Source organism: Lipophrys pholis (assembly GCF_963383615.2).
Source record: "Lipophrys pholis genome assembly, chromosome: 5".
Lineage (NCBI taxonomy): Eukaryota > Metazoa > Chordata > Actinopteri > Blenniiformes > Blenniidae > Lipophrys > Lipophrys pholis.
In genome coordinates, this window is record NC_137628.1 from 7,238,629 (window position 1) to 7,257,465 (window position 18,837).

Genomic DNA, 18,837 nt, shown 5'->3' on the forward strand with positions numbered 1-18,837 from the left:
CAGCAGCCTTCTGAAATCACCAATATAGTTAATTTTTATTTTGAGGAAACATCCTTGAGTGTCTATAAACATAGTTAAAAACCCACTGCCATACCTCCTTCGAAAATAAATAAATTCTACAAAAGCACAAGGAAATGTCAGCTAGGAAAACTTTCAAAAACAACCAAGATTACTTCTTCCACAGCCTCCATGAAAAACAGGCAATATAAATCACGGCGATTCGAGCTGTCAGCGAACACTGTATGGGAATTTGTAAGTACAGATTCAAATGCAATATTTAAACAAATTGTGTTGCTTTTAGAGAAGAATAATGAATGGAGGCAGCACCCAAAAAAGAAACCTAAATGTAGACTGATAGATTATGTGCGTGACAGGAATAACTGGTATTGTATCCTTGTATCCTTGTATCCTTGTATCTTTGTATCCATCCATCCATCCATCCATCCATCCATCCATCCATCCTCTTTGACATTATTATGTCTATTTTGTTCCGTTGACTTTATAACTTTCTTTCTGATACAAAAACAGGTGAAATTAGGTGTGAACTCTTGGAAGTGATACTTATGCTGGTAGACTTTCAAAGTGAGAGGCAGCTATCGTGTTACAGAGCGGGATTGTATACACTGGGTTGACATTTACTGTCTCTGCTTGTCGGTCAGAGCATTATCCAATCAGACATTGACATATGGTGAGAAATAAGGCCTTTGTCTTGTGAGATCTAAAGATAAGAATCGTATTTCCATTAAATCAATGAGCTGTGTGCTTTACTGCAATGAATAATGCATCGGTCTCTCCAACCTGCTTCCCCTCAACTCCCGTCCGTCCTCACTCTCCCCTCTCGCTCGGTGTTTGCGATGCTCGCCGCCGTACAGTGCCTAAAGTGTTTTCTTAGCTTTGCACTTCATAATAAAGCGAAGGTCCTGATCCCTCTCCTCGAAAGTGACTTCATTTTCTTTTAATGATCCTCCCAGGTTGACTGATGAGGACTTCAGGGGCGGGCACCTCAGATGTCAATGAGATGCCCTTTCAAGTGATACACAGTTTGGGAACAAATGCTAAACAACTGTTTACACTCTGGTAGGGGAAAAAAAAAAGATTTGCATGAAAAGGACTAGATTCACTAAGATCTTGCATAAAGGAGGTGACTTACTGAGGATAACTCAGTGAGTGACATCACATGCAAAGAGGAGTATTTTAGGTCTCGTTTACACGTTTTTAAGTGAAAACACTAAACTTTTGTTGCATTGTGGGGGTCTGCTTACAGGACAGTGGTGGTTGGAGTCATTGAAAAGACAAATTCTGGAGAAATCTCTGACTTCGTCTCCATGAAAACGAGGGGGGGGGGGGGGGGGGGGGGCACAACTCTTTTGAAAATACTGGCTCCGGAAAAAGTTCTTCTGCCCATGCGTGAGTAGATTGGCAATAACAGCATTGGCAGCCTCCAGAGTTTCACGTCTCCCAGTCCCTAATCTCCTGGGACTTGGTTGTGTTAGAGTTGACAGTCACCGTAATAACAATCCAACTTGTCCGTCTGTTAAACGTCAATGTACTCGCTTTTGTTAATGTTAATGTTTTGTTAATGCCCAACATGAGAACTACATTGCTTTCAGCGCTTCTGCCTTTTCCATGTAAATGGACATCATTTTCCAATTGTTTCCGTTTTCTGAAACACAAATGTGTTTTTACTTGAAACGTTGTTGTGTAAACCGTCCTAGATTAGGTGCTCAACATGTTGGATTTTATCGAACACATTTGGATAATCTGTGGGATGACTGTTCACAGAGTTCAAATTTGATTTATATCTGTCTTCTAACAAAAGTCGTGGTCAGCTGGTGAAACGCTTCTCCTCACAATCACAGCACCATGTCTGCTGAAGTGTTTCAATAATAAACAACCAAATCTTTTCAGAGGTTGTAAATCAAATTAATTCATCAGCATGGACTCACTCCAGTATTTTACATGCTCTGAAACACATGCCTCATATTCCACATTCACGAAGACAACCGCACTAAATTGACAGCGTGTGCAATTTCGTGGTCTGTCTTGTTCTGTTGGATGCGATCCCGTTTGTGGTAGATCACATCTGTACTGTATACCGGCGGCAGAGTGAAATCCTCACGACTCCCTACATTAACCCATCCATTGTACCCGCTCCTTCCCCTGCCTTCAACACTCCCACCTTCCCAGATCCATTAGCTCCATTAAGTCCCATTCACTATCTCCCCTACTGTGAACTTAAACCAAGCCGACATCCTTTACGCCAGTTCCCACTGACAAGGCTGCTGGAGACACAATAGGCCCCCGTCCCACTTCCTTAATAACTCTCTGTATAGAAGTCTACGGGCGCGTGTAAAGCCCTATTGATCCCCTGCAGAGAGGCGAGACCAGCAGTCCACTGTGGTGTGCAGCGTTGACCTTGTCTCCCTCCATGTAATTAATTAAAACTTCACAGCGGGACTGACAGCTGATGGATCGCCCTCTTGTTGATTGTTACTGTTGTGGTAATCACACACACACACATACAGGCACGCACGCACACCCGGAGATGCGTGGAAGCACAGTGAGGTGCGCATTCACACAATCGTGCAAAGTAGTAGGGAACATTGCGGGGATGGAAAACAAAGTGACTGCTGTGCTCTGCTAATGGCGACACCAGCCGCGCAGGATGGGCTGCGATGTGTATGTATGTGTGAAGTGGTAATTTTGCGTTTAATTAAGAAAAAAAACTAACAAACCAAAAAAATACTTGCTTCTCTGATGACATCCTTATCTTTACTGTCTCTACGTGAATGTGTGCGTGCGTGTACTTCCTTATCCTTCCCACACAAAAACAGCCTTCTGTCTACCTGTGTCTTTGTACTCTATCCCTTACCCTCCCTTCATCCCACTCAGCCAACCAAAACTACAGTGTGTCAGCCCCGTTTCATCATTTTCTTTTCAGTTTTTTTTTTTTTCCAATGTTCCTTTTTTTCCTCTCCTCTCCGAGCCACACTGAGGTCATTTGCACAGGCATTGATCTCGATATCGGCCGAACAGAAACATTTTCAGCCCCTGGATTAATATCGCTGCACGACGCGTTTAACTGCAGTCTCCAGCAATTCGCCGGTTGCCGTAGCTACTCGAGCGAAAATATGTGATTTTTTAATATCAATTCATGAGCCCCTCTGTATAGCTCTCCTCTGTTTCTCTCCATATCAGATGTACCCGGAGAAGACTGAAGCTTCCTTCAATCACACTTCCCCATGCTTTGATAAGGAGAGAAGAATATCAGGATCCCAAAGAAAAGTGTCTGCCAGTAAACAGAGCGACTGGGGATCTGAGAGCCGGCTCGTGGCTTTCTTCTTAATCAAAGTTCATTCACCACCTCCAATCTATACTAATTTACTGTCTTTAATATACACACGAGCAGAGATTATGAGAAAGACTTGTTGTCAGCCTTTACAAATTCACTGAGAGGCCGAGACAGAGGTAGCGAGAGGGAGTAGAGTTTTGAACCTTTCTAATTGTCTCATAGCAATAATCCACCTTTCAACAAGACGTACAACACCTTGTCAGGCTATTTATGAGGCGATGCAGCAAATACATCACAGCCAAGAGTAAACTAACACCCCCACGGGATTAATAAAGTGTTTCAATCCCATCCTGTTTGTACGACTGTTAAACGCTCCGCAAAAGTGTTTCAAAAACACGACAGAAAGACACGAAAACAAAAGCAAGTGAAAGAGCGACCTGGTGTAACACTCCAGCAACGACACCGATGCAGCCATGCAAGGCAATCTGAGGCAACGCGACACAATACTGTTCTTAATACCGTTACTAATCACATTCTGCACACATTAGTCGCGCACGGCAATGAAAGATCAGCACGTTATCGCTGTCATTGTGAGCGCATTAGCAATTAGCTCACAAATCAGCGGCGATGAAAATGTACGTGAATTCTCCCGGCCGCCTCTGAAAATAACCGTTCCTGCGAATCAGGATGGAGCCACGCAAAAGCTGAGCTTTACTGAGGTCAATTTAAGCTAAAAGCTGAGTTATTTTTGTTTTTTTCTCAAGCCACTCCGTCCGGATTTCTGGATTTTGAGCAATTGTCTTGTTTCAGATTATCTTCTTGGCAGATAAGCTCTTCTAAAACACCACCTATTTCCAAAATGAGCATATATTTCAAATGTACCTATTCAACCCATCTTGGTGGAAAAAAAAATCTGTACCACACTTTGAAAAAGTCTGCCGATTATCCTTCCATCATTTCCATCCAGGCATTTTTAACCAAATTCAGTTCATATCGTGGGATCGAGCACAGATTCACAGAGAACTGTCCCATCGAGTCTGTTTGGTATCACTAAAACAGACAAAGACAGCTAAATCTACAGAAGCACTGTGGAAAGTCTCCAGAAACCCTGAAAAGAAAAAAAAAAAAAAAGAAAAACTGTGCGCAAATGTCCTGGAAAGGCCTCATGTGGAGAAACAGCTGTCAGAGTGATTCAATATATTTACATCCATAAAAGCACATTCAGTCAGAAGGGGCATGTTCCAGATTTGATTGACACTTAAAATTGCTAATTGCCCTGTTTCATGATGAATCAGACATCCAACAATGAGGAAATTCAAAGGGAAAATACAAAAATAAAAGATTAGCCCAGAGATACCCTTTAAATGCCAATATATTGATTCTCAAAGCATTATCAGCTTACTTGGCGTGCGGAAAACTTCTAAATATAAACATATATGCAGAATCTCTAAAAGAAAACCCTATTGTTAGGACAATTCTGGTGTCAGATTCAATCCCGAGAAGCTGTGGCTGACGCAGCTCAGAAACAATATGAGTTTTGTCTAAAATAAGAAATCCATTTGATGATATATGAAACTGCCGAGGAAATGCTTACTGGTAGCAGCATTTGGGCAGAGTGTGAGTAGATGACAGCTTCTGTCATGAGAGAAGACAGCTTCTCTAATGTTATGGCTATTGCTCAGCAGGGAAACATAACACGTTTTGATGTACATATTTTAATGTCAGCTGACATCGAATTCCTGCTACGGCTGGAGATCTTCATTTAATGCTCTCGCGCTATTTGCAATAGAATGAGGCCTGTTTACTGGAAACTGTTTCCAGGGAAAATACAGCTTCTCTCAGCAGGAATTTTTCACGTTGACGGTTATTATTAAAAGGGCAAAGCATTAGTTGTGGTAAGAGTAGTAGCGCTGGTTAGCAGAGAGTTGTATCTGATATATTAGTTCTAGCATTACTAGTTTTAGCAGTAGCAATAATAGCTGTAGTAGTATTAGCAGGAGTACTCTGCTAGTACAGTAGTTGTACTAGTGGTAACATTAAAGGTCATGTCAGTTGTAGCAGCAGTAGTAGTTATTGTACCAGTTGTAGCATTAATGGGATTCGTAGCTTTATTAGCCTCAGCATTAGCAATCGTAGCAGGAGTATTAGTGATTGTAACAGTTGTGGGAGTTACAGCTGTACTTGTCATGGCATTGATGGTAGTAGTTTTATATGTAGCAGTAGTAGTTGTTGCGGCATTAGTATGAGTAGATGCTTATATAGGCATATCATTAGTAGTGACATTAGCATTCATCTCAGGGGCATGGGTAGGAGTAGCTGCAATAGTTATAGCATTAGTAGCTATAAACGTAGGAGTAGCATTAGCAGTTTTACTTAGAGCATTAGTAGGAGTAGTAGCTTTACCAGCCACAGCATTAGTAATTGTCAGTGAAATTAGTAACTATGAAATGTTTAGGATTTTTTGTTGTACTGGGCTAGCATTAGTAGCTGTAGTTTGATTTGCAGTAGCAGTAGTATTAGTGGTTGTAGTAGTAAATGTGGTATTAGTATATTCTTTTTTAGCCTTAGCATTAGTAGTGGCAGTGATTTCCTTGTGGGGGCATGGGTAAGAGTATTTGTAAAGGTTACAGCATTACATTAGTAGTTATATTAAATGTAGCAGTAGTAATCGTAGCAGTAGTAACTAACATTGGTAGGAGTAGTAATTGAATTCATCATTGCATTATTAGTAGTAGCAGTTGTAGTAGTAATAGCAGGAGTATATTTTTCTATAGCAGTTGTAGTTTTGTAATTGCCGTAGCATTAGTATGAGCAGAGGCATTATTAGCCATAGTATTTGTAGTAGCAGTGGCATTCATAATAGTTCCAGCAATTATAAATGTAATTGTACAATTAGTAGGTGTATTACTTGTACTAGTCATAGCATTAGTAATAGCAGCTACTATTAGCAATAAATGGAGTAGTTGTTTTATTTCTAGTAGTAGTTGCAATCAGCGCAGCAAAAGCAGCAATTGTGCCTTTAGTAGTAGTAGTTGTAGTAGCAGTTGTAGTATTATTTGTAGTAATCATAGCATTAGTAGGAGTAGTAGCTTTACTAGCAGTGTTAGTCATGGTAGTTGTAGTAGTCACACAAGTAGTAGTGGTACTAGTTATAGCATTATTAGGTGTAGCAGTAACAAAGGTAGCAGTAACAGTAGCAAATGTAGTAATACATATTGCAGTATTCACTTGGCTGACACTAGCTGTAGTCGTATTGATCGTATCACCATTTCTTGTAAACAACCATGGCATTAGTAACAGCATTAGCAGTCATAACAATGGTAGTATTTGATGTAGACTTAGTATTACTATTAGTAATTCTTGTTGCAGTACAAGTGGCAGATGTTATAGGAATCATAGCATTATTAACAGCACTAGCACCCACAGTCATCGTTGTAGTTGTAGCATTAGAAGTAGACGATTGAATTCCAATGATGTCAGCTCGAATATGTCTCCAAACAACCGAGTCTCAACTGTACAAAAGCTTGCAGCTGAAGGGATGTTGAGGAAATGTTGAGTAGAGGATTATGCAGCGAAGACTTAAGAGATTCTGCCTGGAACGTCAGTGAAACCACAACAATACCTCAGTGTCTCCCTCTCCGTCTTGGGGGAGCTGAGTTGAGCTAATTAGCCATAATATCAGCAAGCAAACTCTCCTCGCTTCGTTGACACACACAACGGCCCCTAATTGACTGCCAGGAGTTTTGAGGCTTTAATACAGCAAAAGAAGCAAGCTGTACCTCGGTGATTATGAGTTTTGGGGATATACTGCATTACATACGGCACATTCGTGCAGAACCAATCCAATGTCACGAAGTTCGAATGCAACACTGCTTGAATAAACAAAGACGTGCTCAAACATTCAAAAGAGCCCAAAGGAAAGTGAAAACATTGGCCATAGCCGTTTCCAGCTAACGGCATTTGTATTTTGGCAGATGTGCTGAATAGCAACGACACGTGTATACACACACACACACACACACACACACACACACACACACACACACACACACACACACACACACACACACACACACACACACACACACACACACACACAGACACACATAAAAGCTTTCTGCGAACGTAATGCTCGATCACTGCCGTTTGCATATCCATTAGACCGTGAATCCTTCAGTTATCACAGCGGTGAGAGCATCGGGGTATGTTTGTTGCTCTATGGTTTTGTCTGACAGTAGCATTAGCAGCACTCATAGCAGCGATAGTAGTCGTAGCATTAGTTGTCGTCGTAGTAGTTGTAATAGTAGTAAAATTATTTACAATGCTGGTCGTCTTAGTGATAGACATAGCAATGCCATAGTAGCAGTGGTAGTTGTACTCATAGTTGTTGTAGGGTTAGTGGCACTGGCCCATTCAGTCATGGTACTAGCCAACCCGTACAAGCAGCAGTAGTTGTGCAAATATTGGTCATGGTAGATGTAGTAGAAGTGGTACTCTTTGCAGTCGTAGCAGTAGTAGTAGTTGTTGTACTGATTATAGCATTAGGAGCATTCATAGTAGGTAAGTACTTGTAGGATTAATAGCAATAGTACAAGAAGCAGTAGCTGTACTGACTACACCATTACAAGTACTCGTAGCAATAGTAATTGAAGCATTAGTAGCCCAATCAGCTGTAGTAGTAGCCATAGCATTATTAGTCATAGTAGCAGTGGGAGTAGCAGTAATTGTATGAGTTTCAGTAGCAGTAGATGTTGTAGAAGTAGTAGTCTTAGTGGTCATAGTAGCAGTGGAAGTTTTATTCAAAACAGTATTAGTAGTCCCAGAAGAAATTGTGTCTGCAGTAGTAGTTGTACTGACTGTAGCATTAGGGGTATTTGTAGCAATTGTTGTTAGCAGGACTTTTAGGATTAATTTTAGTACAAGTAGCAGTAGCAGTATCTGTACTGACTACACCATTAAAAGAACCACTAGCTATAGCAATTGTACTCAAAGTACTTGTAGCATTAGTAGTCCAATGAGTTGTAGTAGTATCCACAGAATTATTAGTCAGAGTAGCTGTATCAGCTGTAGTTGCTGTACACATTTTAGTAGTGGTAGATGTGTAGAAGTAGTCGATGTGGTTGAAGTGGTCATCTTAGCAGTACTTGCATGAGTACAAAATATATAGTGGAAAAATAATAGTAATTGTGACAGCAGCAGTAGTTGACATGATCATAACATTGGTAGTACTCATAGCAGAAGTACTGGTCATACCATTAGTTGTATTAGTTGTGGCATCAATAACAGAAGCAGTAATATTAGCAGCTATGGCAGCATTTATCATATCATTAATAGTTGTGTTCAAGTCCTTAGTAGTAGTGGTTGTACTGATAGTAGCATGGTGAGTATCATTAGCATTCGTATTTGCAGCTGGTGTAGGATTAATAGCAGTCGTAGCAGTCTTAGTAGTCTCGGTAGTGGTTGTACTCAACTGACTGTACCATGGGAAATAATAGTTGTACTCATAGAAGTTGCAGCATTAGTCATAGGAGTAGCCATATTATCATTAGTCAGAGCAGTAGTTGTATTTGTAGTATTCGTGATCGTCTTTCTTGCTGTGTGTGTTATTGTGGCGGTAGCAGTATTCTTGGCAGATGCACTGCATATCAACAAAGCTCAAATAAAAGCTTTCTGCAAACTTAAATGCTCGATCACTGCTGTAGTTTGCACATCCATTAGACCATGAATTCTTCAATTATCACAGCGGCGAGAGTATCAGGTTATATTTATTGTTGTATCGTCTTGTCCTCCAGCTAAGATGGAGTGTTTAGCAGATATTATATGGACAGCCCCAAGACATAGGGCTCACACACACACGCACGCACGCACGCACGCACGCACGCACGCACGCACGCACGCACGCACGCACGCACGCACGCACACACACACACACACACACACACACACACACACACACACACACACACACACACACACACACACACACACACACACACACACAAAATGGGGATCGATCATAACTCATTATACCAACCACATAACAAAACAATTTCAGAATTGGGTGAGGCTGGGGTGGGGGATGAGAAGATGTGGAGCTGGGGGGAGAAAAGCAAGGATATTGAACATAAATATCAATTTTCCAACTGGGGGTTCGAGGTGGGCCCTTGAGTAATTTAAAGGGTTCATCCATTTTTTAAAGGGAGTTTGATAGAAGCCATTCCCCCTTTGTGAATCTTTCAGCCCACCCCACAAACACACCCCTACCCCCACCACCCCCGACACTGACAATCAGGGGGGTTCCTCCCCTGAACTGTCAGTCAATCTCAGCCCCTTTGAGTGTCACACTCAGGTACAGTGTGTGCATGAATACTGACGGTAATATTTGTCTTCACTGGATTAAATCTTTCATTTTCTCTGAGAGCGAGCTGGAGAGCGAGAGAGGGAGAGCGAGAGAGAGAGAGAGTGGGAGGAATATGATGGTGAGGGGCTTCACCTAACCTCCGGGGAAAGGCCAGTGCATTAGACAGAGAACAGATCAGTTCCAGCTAAGATGAATATGAGCATATAGATTGGTCTACCGTCTACTGGGAGACTCAGGAATGCAGTTTTGTGTACGCCGGAGTTGCGAGGCTCGCGGGCGGCGAGTGCGGAGGGCAGGAAGGGAGGCAATCACTGCATAACCAAACAGACCCCGAGCGGAGCACATCAGAGCAAAAAAAAAGTGGCGAGCAGAGACAGATTCAGATTGCTTATTGAGCTGTTTTGAGAGTGACAGCATTAGCAGCACATTGGCTGAGAAAGAAAGAAGTGCTTTTCTTTTCCCCCCCACGCCCCATGGCATTAATAGCGTGGTATTTATAAGGGCGCGTGCATGATTGTATAGTAATCTGCTCCGCGTTACACGGTGTAATGGAAGTGGTGATTTTATTGCATGTTTATTTTTTGATTACATCAGCGGTGAGCTTTCCTTCTCTCCTCCGTCTTCTCCCGGTGTCGCCGCCGCCGCCGCCGCTGCCGCCATCATCATTAGCGCGTGTCAAGCATAAAACACACAAGGTGTTCATTTACTAGCCTCGCCAATTACAAGTTAATTGTCATTATCATCATCATCATTAGTATTACATTCATTACTCCTCTGTGTTTTGTTCCTTTCATTGACACCAGCTGCCCTGTTCGGAGAAGACACGGCTCTTTTTCATGTATGCCACAGTTTCCCGCCGTTAAAGCTGCTCTCGTTATCCGTATGGTGAAAGACGGTACTGCACGCAAAGTGTGGCGGGAAGGACTTCAATCTCCATGCCCGGCCACGAGTTGGTCGCTGTTGGTCATTTTTGCAATGAAACCACACGCACACATGCGTGCATGCAGAGAACAATATGCTACAAACATCAACAAGGGGAGTACCCGGACATTCGTCTGGAATGCGGTCAAAAATGCTAACAACATCGTCTTCAGCGTTTCTGCTGTTTAACAGCTTGCTTTTATTGACCTCATCTCGTTATGACAACACTTTATTGAGCCCTTGGGGGGGGGGGGGGGGGGGGGGGGGCGGGGTTGCTCCATGTTCCAAGCATTCCACGCAGGAATCGAAATACACAATAAGTGTGCAATAAGGTGATAAAATAACTGAGTTAGTCATGTGGGTTATACTGTATAATTCCATGAATACTGAAGTATTGTCATGAATCAGACCCTGTATTTTGGGGACGAAAAAGATGATTTATTCCATTTTATTTTATTTTTTTTACAGTATGTTCCACGTGAGAAAATGCAGAACTCTCGAGGTACCAATATGACCAACATGAACACAGAGAGCATTGGAACTATTGCCATTTCACAAAGGAGACTTGTGATTACTTGTAAGATGAGGGTTAGTTATTGATTGTTTTCGTTAGCAGCGAAGCAGCACAAAGCGCAACAAAGCGGCAGCATTATAACACACACTTAAACTCACCGCAACAATGTGCGACTCCTCTTCATCGCTATGAATTACAACAAGCAAGGCTAGAGCAGCTGTTTGTCGTCACAGAGATGAAAGGAAAAGTACTTATTTCAAATATGAAGGTAGTGTTTGATATATTTTATTGTAAATGTTGTTCTTTTTTGATTATATCAAACATTTTAACATTTTTTATTTTTGGAGCAAATTCTTTGCCATAGCCATCAATATCTTTTTTTTTTTTTTTTTTTTTTAAATAGATTTTGGGATGTGTTGTTTTTTAATTCTTTTTTTTTTTTTTTTATCCAAGCCCACCTCCCAAAATTGGGCATGCTGCCTTAGAGTTTTGATTGGCTTTGCAATTTATGCCTGGGCAGAAAAGTGAAACCACGACTTCACCGCTCCGTCACTATAATGCAGAATCGGGTTGCAAATGGTTTCACTTGCACTTCAGTCTTGGATATTTAAGCTTCACATTTTATGCAGTGGGCGAAAAGTGCTGTCCACCTACATATACAAATTCTAAGACTCGAGGTTTGAAGTGAAAACGCATCATTTTGGCAATTTTATTTCAGATAGGTTTTTCCATTTGCACGGCAACATTTTCAAAACGATGACTGTTTACACAGAAATGCTGAAACAAATGTAGGTAGCATGCCAGGCCACTAGTGAGTGCTGTTTTGGTGATGAAAGCACACACGTGTGCAGAGAACAATACGCTATAACTATCAACAATGGAAGTACATGTACATTCGTATGGACAGACGACCAAGTTGGATTGTTATTATGGTGACCGTCAACTATAAATCTACGTGGTCCCGGGAGAACATGGACTGGGAGTCATGACGCTCTGGAGAGAAACACTGTTCTTATCGTCCATCGGCTCGCACATGTGCAGAACTACTTACTACGGCCATTACAGAAAAGTGGTGTTTTCTCCCGTTACCACGGAGAATGAGTGTTTTTGAACAAAGGTTCCATTTTCCCCCTGGTTTCCACAGAGACGGAGTCGGAACGTTTCCAACAGTAGCCAAGTTAAGTTTATGCAAGTTTAAGTTAAGTATAGTGCGTATTTTGTTTATTGAATAAATAAGTTAATAGAAAGTCGTTAAAAGTCAGCTAAGATTACTTTTAATGTTATTTGTGTTTATTTGGAAAGTATTTTTGGTATTTGTCACTTTAAGAAAGGGACGGAACTGCATAGCGCGGAAGTGAATGCCGGCCGCTGTGGACAAACTCAACGACGGAGCCACACGGTTTTAAAACCGTAGCATGACATAAGTTCGATTGGGAGAAGTTAAGTTTTGGAAAACATCCTGTAAATGTGATTAACAAGCCGTGGATTAAAGACTTTGTTTTTAATTTTTTACATCGGAGTCCCATAGAGGTTTTTTTCCTTTTTTCACCTAAACATGCGCGAGTAAGCCGGGGCAATAAGTCACCACAAGTCATCACAAACAGGTTCCACCTTGGGAACTGTTTTCAAAAAAAGATCTGCTTTTCCAGTGGCTCAGAGCGCCACCGTCATGTGAACAGACACCCCAAAATCCCTCGGACATTTTTTTCAATTTTCACTTGGAAAACGTTGCGGCGTCAACCGAGTCTAAGACAACTCGTCTAATCCTGCAGGTTCTAAGTGCATCCGCGAAGTCGGTCATTGGTTCCTGCGGAGTCATGGAGAATGATTTTTGTGCCTTTTGGTGATAAACAGAAATGCAATTAAAACATAAACCAGTGATCACGTTGTAAGCAACTTGTATGGTACACACTTCTTCGCTCTCCTTGATTTTATAGTATAAAGTTTGTCTTTTTAGTGGCTTCACTTGTCACCTGCCTTCTTTACGGTGTGTTTTCTTAATATCCCTCAGCTTTATGCCAAGAGCTGAAAATCATCACTGACAGTTACTGATGTATTTACAAAAAAATAAATAAATAAATGGTGCTGGATTCTCTCTATGAAAATAAACCAATTACCTAAAGTAGCATCCTCCTCTTCCTTCCTTTCCCATTTCTTATCAGCGCCATTAACTGCTGTCACAGCCCTAATCCCAGATCGCCATCTCTCCTCCCCCTCCTCTCACTTCAACACCTCACCCTCCCGAGGCCTCCACTCCTCCATCCATACCTCCGCTCGCTCACGCTCTCTCGCTCATCCAGCCCTAATGTACTGTCCACTCCTTCCTTAGAGCCCCCACACCCCCGGCTTACTCTACCACCCCCCACCACCACTCCCTCCACTATCCCTCCATCTATCAGACTGAGTAATGGCCATCAGGGCAGGGAGTCACCCTGCAGCTGTCTGGGACAGACACTGATCACACACACAGTCACTTTGGGCTGAAGGCTCAACCATCCGTTTTCTACTGTCCGGCATGCACACTGCCATTTCTAGGCCGGAGCAATTAGAGGAGTCCAAACAGTGCGGACGAAGGTGACAACACTCAGCCATGCTTTTAATGAACAACTGCTTCCTTATTGTGTCAGGGTTTCATTTCACAGCCCCTCGAAAAACTGCTGAATCGAGGTCTATCAAGTCACGAGTGGAACGGTTATTAACAGCGAACTGGATCTGCAGCGTATCGATCCGTTTTCTTTCTCAAGCTTGATTATTGCAACAATAATAAAAGGGCTGGCCCTGTTCTGGTCTACACATTTACATTGTTTGTTTATTGAGTCGTTTTCTGCTCTTTTACAGTTTCCAAAGCATTTACAACCCAATAAACCGATGAGTTAACGTCACAAAAATTAACAAAGTCCTTCACTTTACGCGCTGATCGTCAAAAGCGAATTAAACTGGACTTGGACTAACTTTGCTAATATGATTGTGAGCTTGAATCCAAAGCACACATATTTGTGTTGTACATTAAGAGTAACTGCCACTCTGATTTAGCCATCTGTCGTTCAATCCATCCATTTTTGACACAACTTTATCAAACTTAGGCCTGATTTACTAAAATTGTGCTAAATTACATACTAGAGTAAATAAACTGCACTTCAATTTGTGAACATTTGATAACATGAGTACTCAAATTAGGTTTCTATACCATTTTACATAAGAAATATGACCTGGAAATGGTTTAACTTAACCCGTATTTGGCACACACAGAAAATGGCAAAGTGGGAGGCGGGCAGTCTAAATCTCTTTATGAAGTCTGCAAAGAAAAGTCGTGGCGAGTCAGCTGAGGAAAAGCCTCTCCTCACAGTGACGGGTAATAGAAGCTGAGCCGGTTTTCACCTCCTTTTCTAATGTGGTGAAAACACAACAGCACAAAGGTGCACAAGGTGGAAGTTTTTGAAAATGCTCCAACTTCGTCTCTGTGGAAACGGGAGAAAATGCAACTTTTTGAAAATGCTACTACTGCTACTGTGCACCACGGCTGTGGTAAATACTTCTTATGCACATGCTCAGTAGATGGACAATAACAACAATGGTTACTTCCAGAGTGTCATGACTCCCAGTCCATGTTCTCCTGGGACTAGTTCTACAGTCGACAGTCCCGTAATAACAATCCAACTTGGTCTTCTGTCAATATGAACGCCCGTGTACTCCCATTGGGAATGTGTGTACAACTAACTCCATCTTTTCCAACTTTCCTGCCATTTCTGGGTGAACGGACATCGTTTTCAAAAACGTTGCTGTCTAAACGCAAAACTTTCCTGAAGCCAAAATGCGAAACCAATTTGCTTTCACTTGAAACAATGTCGTGTAAACGGTGCCTGAGAGTCACCGATTCATCGCAAAGGTTTTGAACTATGAAAAGACCTGAAATACCCCCCCCCCCCTTCAAAAAAAACCCCACATGTAGAGAGGTAAAACATGAAAACGTTATCAATTGGTTGCTCGACCACAATGAGTTTCTGTTCCCGTCTCCGATCCGCAGCTCCCCAGGAGCTGCTGGGTGCAGGCCTTTTCGAAGGGCACTGTGAAAGGCTCGGGGTCTCTCCTTCGGGTGCTAACCCCCTTAATGATGTCTTAATTGCCTTTTTGTTCATACTATGAAATGTTAATGGCCTGTTGAGCTTTTACCTACGAACCAGCCTCAGTCCGTTGGCCCTTTATATCATAGCCATTTATGATGTCATTTGTCAAGAATTATGTCCCATTTGTCATTTTGGAGCCGCTAAATTATAAATGTACCAAGAGTGAAAGAGGAATGACTGTGCCTGTTGTTCTTGTTCCCAAAGAAATGAAGTGCAGTTAACTAAACTGTTTCTGGGTCGAACGCGGGAGAAAAGAGTAAAACCACCTCAGGAAGTTGAAGTTAAAGAAAGACGGAGATTATTTGGTACTCATATAATATTCTCAATTGTGCTGGGGGGGCCCGTTGCTGAAAGAGAAAGCTACATACTTTAATAGATCACTTTTTTTTAAAACAGCAATTCCAAAACTGGTCATTTGACTTGCTATCGCTCACAGGAAAAAAAAAGAAAAAAAAGAGAAGGGTAACAGCAATGATAACAACATATATGCTGGTGGATTTTTTTTTTTTTATTCAGTGCATTCTTATATAATTTCCTGACTAATTTATGAAAAAGTCTTTTTCCTGGAACTCCCTGGAGGCTAATTATGCTAAGCTAATGATCTGCTGACTGTAGACACGTATCAAACCAACAAGTTGAGGATCCTTAAAATCCCCCAAAGGCAAATAGTGAAAGCTTCATTCTGAGAAGACTCTATAGTGTCCAGTCGGCTCTCAATTCCAATATTAGATTTTTCGCAGATTTTTTCTTTCTTGTTTAACTGAGGATCGATTAACTGATACAGCGACTTATTACCAATCAATATCAACCCAATATCGTCTTTCAGTGGGTCGGACCAGTTAGATAGCGCCACAATAACCTTTAAATCTTCACTTTAAAGTGTTCTTTTTTTCTGTTTTACATCAAGTGTAGATGTCTGCATTTCACAAATCCTTCAATTTCAACATAAAGTCAATTTTCATGAAACCTTCTGGTGCAAAGTTCAGTCAAATGTCGAAAAAAAAAAAAAAGTCCTATAACTGCTGCATTTTGCCTGCATGTGTGAGAGTTGTGTTGTGTCCGCGACTCTTGAGAAAACCAAGTTGAAATGTTGATGGTTTCATTGCAATTCTTACAGTGTATTTGGTTGTTTTGCGGCCCACATTGGAGCCTCATGTGGGCCAGTTTCTGGCCCACGGGTCTAACGGTTGACACCCCTCTTTATCCAGTGGTATATAAAGGTTAGAGGAGAGTGGATGAGGTACGGTATCTGACATCAAAATGTCTGTTTCTTCACATTCAGATTACATTTTTGTTATTATAGCTTTTGTATTTTCTGACTTGGTGGCAGACGTTTAGTGTAGATCACACAGCAGCAACCAGAACCCTCATCTTCTTTACGTTACAGCTCGTTGGCGTTTAAACATGTCAATCATGAGGACGTATGAGCATTAGTGCATCTAATTAAATAAACACCCCAAACTCTATATTGCTTATCAACGTGCAAACTTTTGATTTTTTTTTTTTTTTTTTGCGTGAAATAAACTCATAATGCAGAAATGTGCATGTATTTCAATTGATACCCATTTCAAATATGCTCCAATGACAATCATCTTAACATTTTCTGGGAAAATAATAATAGCTATATATGCTTTTGGGATTTTTTTGATTAGTTAAACCATTTTTTGATTGTGCACTGCAAAAAATATAGCTTCTTCTGTGATTAGGGAAACGCAAACATACATTTTCACCAAGTGGAAAATGCAAACATCCTAAGTTGGTAGCGCTGGTCCACTGTCACTCGTCTGAAAACTTTGGTTATCGCACGTAATCCATCAGTTGAAATAAACAAAGCAACTCTGCAGGAGCAGAACGTGGACATTGCTCAAGATCAGAATTTTACGAGATGAATCAACATAACACAGAAAGAAAGATTTGTGAGTTCTCCCTTATGGAGAATTACTGCTATATTTTAATTCTAAACCCCGTCCTTCTTAAAAATTCTTCCATCTGATCATCCACAACGACTGAAGGCATCCATGTACATGAGCTGAAAGTTCAAAACCAGATATGTAAAGCAGACAAATTCCCTCACCAACAGCTTGTTTCCTGATCAGAACCTTGAATTTTTATACATTGTTGAATCAACATAACACAGAAAGAGACAAAAAACATTTTGAGTCCATCACATTAACACGCAGGATTGCTTCAGGTTGGATTATCCATGCAATGAATCAGAGAGTTGAAGAGTGGCCTTAAATCAACTTTAAGGTTCAGGTTTATTCCTCCTCATCACCAGGATTGTTTTTTTTTTTTTTCAAAGAAAGTGGGCAAACGCAAGGGGGCGACGTTGGTCTCTGTAACACCCTGACAGGGACTGAAGGGAGGGGGGGTGGGATACGCCGCCTTGCGCGCGCTCTCGCTCCCTCTCTCTTTCGCTCCTTCTCTCTCTCTCTCTCCCTCTCTCCCTCTCTCTCTCTTGTGCGCCCGGATCCGACTCCGGTGTCAGCTTGATTCAGTCACACAGCTCCGGCTCAGACATGGGTGGAAATTCATCTAACGTCTGCTCTTTGTTTCTTCTGACTTGTATGGCGAGATGCAGAATCGCGTATCACTCGCTGTTTAATCCACTGCACAATGGGCACGTCGTTTTGCATTACGGCCGATATTTGTTGCGCTCCGTCTATTACATTTGGAATTAGAGACTTATGCTAATTTGCCTCAATTACGCTCTTTTTCATCTTTTTGTCATCATCCTCCAAATGGTGCGCAAAAAAGTAGTTAGACCCCCACTATTTGTGTCTCCCTCGCAACTACACCCCCTCCCATTTGCATATTTAATTTCTGCTTTATGAATTAAATTAGCGCATGATGCAACTGTATTACAGTTAAGGCCAGCATGTGAGGGGGTTAATGATAAGAATGGGAAGATAGGGGAACTAATAGGCTCCCGGCTATTAGCAACACGGTGGGACTGAAGTACAACGCTTCATTTCCCTGAATTAAAAGAAGTCATGTGTGATCCTGCTCTGATGGAGACGACGCGCCCGCGCAGTGCCAAACGGCACAGGAGATATTACTTTATTTAAAATGTTTTATTTGCCCCCCCCCCCCTGATTGTGTGTGAGAGAGAGAGAGACAGAGAGAGAGAGAGAGAGAGAGAGAGAGCGAGGGAGAGAGGATGGCTGTGGCACTGTGGGGTATTGCGTCACGAGCAGTCTTGACTTGCGCAGGCATTTTACACGGTGGTGGTCTTTGGCTGTGGGCATCTGCGGTACACTCTGACTCACACATTAGTATCAGAGCTGCGCTTTAATGGCAAACTGTTGAAATCATGGCATCAAGGGCAAACTCTTGAGGGTCGTGGTATTTTACTTAAAAAAAACAAAACGCGCCATTTGTTACACGGAGGAAGAATAAAGGAGGCACAAAATCAGAAATAAAGACACTATTTCAGAAACTAGTTGCAAAAAGCTGCAATATCATCCCCGCCGACGCAGACTGTCACCTAGTATTATTCAACTTTCTTAATTCGGTGGATGTGTAAAACATTTAATTTGCCTGCTACAACTGAGGCTGGGCCTGGAGGAGAGGAGAGGAGAGGAGAGGAGAGGATCGCCACTTAACTGGTTTTGTTCTGAGGGTT